Raw genomic sequence first — 5,948 nt, forward strand, 5'->3', positions numbered from 1 at the left:
ATGAATTTTGTATTTATCGTCATGAAAATTTCTCAGTTTCCCGTTTTGATAATATTATTACATTCACATTATTACTTATTATTAAATCAACAGATCATATATTGATCCAAATGATATTTAAAAATTAAGAGACTAACTACATAAATACAAATCTACTCTGAACATAGAACACTAAGAATTTTTCTTCGGAATATAACCTTCTTGTAAATTATTTTTCGGCATATCGGTGAAATGTATATTCTTGGAGAAAGAATATCAGAAATGAAATTGATCAAGATGGATAGAAAAGTGAGAAGAAAATTTACAGATGTTGAAAAGAGCGAAAGAGCATTTTTGCGAGGAAAATTTATAAACGTACACCCCGCAACATTTTATTATTTAGGAGAAGTAATACTACACAGCAAAATTTTGCTGGTTTTTGTCCCGCTGACTTTCCAGCAAAATTTCCAGCAATTTAAATTGCTGGAAAAAACAGCAAACGTTAATGCTGGTTTCCAGCAATTCAAATTGCTGGAAAATCAGCAATCCAGATTGCTGGAAGCCAGCAATTTCTTTCAAAACAACCGGCTATATTTAGTACCAAATTGATATTTCAATTCTAAATTAAATATTGATTACTGCCTGTGCATATAACGAGCAATGAAAAACAATGTGTTTCTTTCATTTTTAAATTATGTTTGCATTTATTTCCAAGGTTTTTTTTTTTTAATTTTCCAACACCGGGCCTGGAGTGGCAGCTTTGTGCCAAAGTGTTGATCATTCGACACCTGAGAAAAGAGTTCTGATAAGTACCTTTTATGAAATCTGTCCAATAAAAACTCACCCTTGACTTATGTCTGGTTGCTAGAATATAGAGGAAAATGAAAATAATTATATTAATCTAACCAAAATTCGTAAAATAGAGTCTCACCTTGCTTCAGCGTACGAAAACAAACAAACTCCAATGTGACAACTCGATTGCTTATTTTCCAGCAAACTAGATCAATTGCTGGAAAGTCCAGCAATTTGGAAACCGATTGCTGATTTTTCAGCAAAAATGACAAGAACACAACCGATTGCTGAAAAATCCAGCAATTCGAAAACCGATTGCTGGTTTCCAGCAAACATTTGGATTGCTGAACGTTTCCAGCAATTTTTTTTGCTGGAAACCGAGGCAAAAATTTACTGTGTAGGGTACACAGCAATTTTTTTTTTGCTGGAAACCAGCAAAATTTTGCTGGTTTTTGTCCCGCTGACTTTCCAGCAAAATTTCCAGCAATTTCAATTGCTGGAAAAAACAGCAAACGTCAATGCTGGTTTCCAGCAATTCAAATTGCTGGAAAATCAGCAATCCAGATTGCTGGAAACCAGCTATTTCTTTCAACACAACCAGCAGTATTTAGTATGAAATTTATATTTCAATTCAAAATTAAAGTTTAATATTGGCTGTGCATTAGTGTGCATATAATAAGCAATAAAAACAATTATTTTCTCCCATTTTCAATACACACAAAATTTCTGAGGCCGGAATTTAGCAAAATTTTGCTCAAATTTGACCAGCTAAAAAGTTAGCAATGAAATTAGCAAATAAAAATTACTAAAATTTTAGCAAAATAGTCAAAAGTGTCCGGACTAAGTTTTTACTAATTTTTCAGTAAATGAAATCTTTGTTTGCTAAAATTTTAGCAAAAATATTTTTGCCCCAAAAATTACTAGAATTTTAGTTAATTCAAAATTTTGAATTATCCGTTGTGATTCTATTTAGAAATGAATATGTTTAATGCATTTTGGATTTATTTCATTTTATTTTACACTTTAAAAAGTAAAGTATACTCAATTAATGCACAATTTGGAACACCCGCTTAGGTGAGGGGTAATTACAAGGCGTTGTCCTTGATCTACAGCAACCACAACAACGCAACCGTCTGAAGGTTGCATAATCCCGCTGGTGTTTTCCGAAACATGAAGGCGTTCCATGGATACCGAAAATATTGATATATGAGCCATCCATGAATCGCGTCTTCCGGAATCTGAGAATTGGAAAAAAAATTACATAAATTGTTAATAATGCTGGACAGATTAAGTCACATTGAAGAACAATATTTTAGATTCTTTTTAAGGGGTGGGATGAATCATCCAATAAAAAGAAAATACCTAAAAAACTATAGGGAGTTTCGAATGGTATTAAGCTTTTGGGCTATTATTAAGAAAGCCAAAAATTAGTAGTCTGTTAAGATTTTGTTTCATGTATAGAATTATATAAGAATTCAGATTTTGATTCTTACATTTTATATAAGTATTTTTATTTCCCGGTTCTATCAAATATGGTTGACGCCTAAAATTTTAACTCGATTATTAATATCTGTAGACAAATCAAGAGACAAAACAGACAGAAGAAAACCGAAAGCAATATATTTCAATGTTAAGTAGAAATTTCGTTTTATTGAAGCCTAATTATGAATCTGTATAAAAAATGATTACGTTCATCATGTAAGGATTTATGTAACGATATTTTTTGCAATGAATTTATTTAAAACAAAATTAATCTTAAATGAGAGCTGACAAAAATTTACCTTAATACTTGAAAACGTTCAGTGGGCAAGAACGTATTCCGAGTTTGAATGATTAAAAGGTCGGAACTTTATTTTCAATTTACCACATCATGATGGTAAAGGTGCAAAAATTTTTTTTTCGAAAAAGCACGCTTTCAAGTTTTTTGTGTTGTTATTTTCCATATATTTTTCGCAAAGTGGTAGTTTTTGATCGATCAAAAAAGCATGAAAGTATGTATTACTAAGCAAATCAGATTTTCACATAATTTTTAATAACATTTAAAAAATCGTTGAACATTATTAAATTTTGATAGAGCAGTTTTGCACTCATACCCTCTTTGGCCCTTAGAGTCTGTTAGGAAGTTTACTTAAAAAAATGTCAACTAACCTTTTTCTCCTTATGCTACCAAAAACGAATCTCTCTCCATAATTTCCTCGGTGCTTGAGACATGCACCGGCTGATATCCACATGATTCCATTACGATGTACAATGTTTGCCCGCATAACATTAGTAGCTCTTCCAAAAGATGTATGAATTTTGAAAATCTGAAATGGAAAAAATTCTTTCAAATTCAAATTCAAAGTAGATTTCGAAACTGCTGCTGCGAAAGGCATAATACTGATGAGCGATTTATATTAATTTAAAAGAACTTACCAACCTTGAGCTCTTTTTTTGGCAAACACGAAGAAACAGTCTTTCCGGCAACGATTTTCCACCTCTAGCGACGCAACGAAAACTGTCATTTTCATGCCCCCCCGGCAGACTGAAAGCGGTCTGAATCTGGATCAGAGAGACAGTGCACACAAAATTTTCGGGGCTCCACTTAGCAAAAAATTGCTGTTACTTTCCGTTAGCAAAAATATTTTTTTACTTTTGAGTAAGCAAAAAGCTAAATTTGCTTGGTTTAAGTAAAAATGAAGGCTACTTAGCCGCTTCGTTCAGACAGCAGCCGCCGGCTACGAGAAAAAATAAACAAGTCGGCGCGTGCAAATCAGTGCGATAGAAAATTCGATTCTGGCGGTACTTGTGGACTTGGTGATGTCTAAGTGGACGATGGAAAGGAAGCCAAACCAATATCGGGAGAGCAAAGGTAAGAACCCATTTAACTATGAAAAAATCTGGCTTCTAATGTATAAATTCTTTGTTTTTTCACCAGGAGACTGCTACTACTGGCGTGAACAAACATCACCGGAAAAGGAGCCAGCAATGAAAGCGGATCTATACTAGAAGCAAACAGGTAAAAACTATTATCTAGACGCAAACAAACTTATCGAGTTTTTATGTGTAAAATTTTCTATTTTCACCAGGTTGGTGCTCCCAGCGAATACAACACCAAAGCCGGGGATTCATCCAAGAGGAAAAAGGAACCTGATTCATGTTGGTCGACGATGAAAACATCCGGAAACCAGCGGTCAACATACCCAGAACAACCCGGTACAGACGCTGGAAGAAATAATTGGTAAAGCTCGTGTTGTGTTGTGAAAAAAAGTGGAAATCCAGAAAAAGTTTTAAAAAATAAATTAGTGTGAAAGAATCAGTGTTTTTTATTTGAAATCTGAAAACCTCCCTGCGTTTCGAAAAGAAAAATTTTAACAAAAATTCTAGGCGGTCTTTTCCTTCGAATTTTGCTAAAAAAATGAGTAAATATTGCGGCGGCTAACTTTTTCTCTCGTTTGCTAAAATTTTAGTGAAAAAATATTGCTAAATTGATTGCTTAATTTCTAGCTGGTCAAATTTGAGCAAAATTTTGCTAAATTCCGGCCTCGAAAATTTTGTGTGTGGGGCCAAATGACAATCGATATCGGCATAACATAAGCGTGATTTTTAAACAGACACACAAAATTTTCGAGGCCGGAAATTAGCAAAATTTTGCTCAAATTTGACCAGCTAGAAACTTAGCAATCAATTTAGCAATATTTTTTAACTAAAATTTTAGCAAACGAGTACAAAAGTTAGCCGCCGCAGTTTTTACTCAAATTTCTAGCAAAAACCGGAGAAAAAGATTGCCCGGATCCGTAATTTCATGTTTCTTTATTTTTTCTCTGGAGAATCAGGGGAATGTTTGAATATTGAATAAAATACACAAATTTCATTCACTTATAATTTATTTTTCACATTTTTTATATTTTTTTCACATTTTTCCTATTCTGGGAACGCACCTACTGGCGAGCGAAATGCCATGCCACCTTCGTCAAAGAAAGCACCGGGGTGTTTGCCGGATGCAGCTTGTTGAATTTCCAGTTGTGGTCCTTCTTCATTACCGGCCTGTGGCGCGCTTCATGTTGCGGTTTTATCCTGGTAGAAAAAAAAAAAAAAAACAAACACAAAAATTAGAAATTGAGAAATTATAGAATCTGAACACTTTAAGATCAGACCTTACCCTGTAAGCATCCGGTGTCGATTCAGCTACCATTTCGTTGTGGAGTTTGCCACCACAAGAACCATCAGCAACGAACATCCGGAACCGCACTTAATCGCGACAGCTTTTTATTTTTCTCCCTACTGGCGCGGCGGCTGGTGTCTGTGAACAAAGCGGCTGAAAAACCTTCGTTTTACTAAAATCAAGTAAAATGACTTTTTTTATTACTAAAATCAAGTAAATTTACCTTTTTGCTAACTCAACAGTAAAAAAATATTTTTGCTAATGGGAAGTAACAGCGAAATTTTGCTAAGTGGAGCCCCGAAAGTTTTGTGTGGATATCCACTAGCAGGGGCAGAAAAAAAGATGACCTGAAAACAAAGGAAACATCAAATAAAATAAACAGAAATATTTTTTTTGTAACAAGCCCTTTACGCACGGAATGCAACACGAATCCAGAACGGCTTCTTCCCTATTTTCCGGATAATCTGCAGCCCACTTTGCACTTAATTAATTAAGGGTTTTGTTTTGTTGGTTTCGGTGCAGCCATTCCAAACAGGTTTCTACCAACCAGATGGGGAAGAAAAGGGTGCTTGACCTACGGTGTGACCATCCAGATTGAATAATCTTAAGAAGCTGGTTGATTTCCGGAAACCCTACAGTTTTTTGCCTTGGAAATCTTATAGGCCGTTCCGCTTCTTCCTCTAAGGCCACGGACGAGTGGCCTTGGGGGTGGTCAAACCAGATGGGCAAGTGGAGTCGGGGGCGGCAACGATAGACAGCAGCAGCTCCGGAGCAGCAAGGTCAAACAATACTCGGGAAATATAATTCCTCGGGAACACCTAAAACCACCATTCAGCACAGAAAGAACCCATCGATTGTGCACAGCCGTCCGTTTCATTTGATGAAGGAACCACCAGGTGAAAACGGAATTCAAATGTTCCGAAAACGCAAGCGATCCGTGTAAACGTTTTGAAATCGCGACCGCCCGAAAAAAAAACAAACTCCTGTCAAAACGAAAAGCGGTTCGTGTACTAACTAAAAGTTCGAGTCCATA

General features: G+C 35.4%; 1 long non-coding RNA gene across 1 annotated transcript; it reads right to left on the reverse strand.

Moving 5' to 3' along the window:
• Positions 1–4,619: 4,619 nt before the first annotated feature.
• On the reverse strand, positions 4,620–5,127 carry LOC129759267 (uncharacterized). Its single transcript, XR_008740152.1, has 2 exons — positions 4,913–5,127; positions 4,620–4,827 (listed from the first exon to the last, which is right to left on the reverse strand). It is a non-coding gene; the product is annotated as an uncharacterized LOC129759267 (long non-coding RNA).
• Positions 5,128–5,948: the final 821 nt, after the last annotated feature.

Source organism: Uranotaenia lowii, unplaced genomic scaffold (genome assembly GCF_029784155.1).
Source record: "Uranotaenia lowii strain MFRU-FL unplaced genomic scaffold, ASM2978415v1 HiC_scaffold_1339, whole genome shotgun sequence".
Classification (NCBI taxonomy): domain Eukaryota; kingdom Metazoa; phylum Arthropoda; class Insecta; order Diptera; family Culicidae; genus Uranotaenia; species Uranotaenia lowii.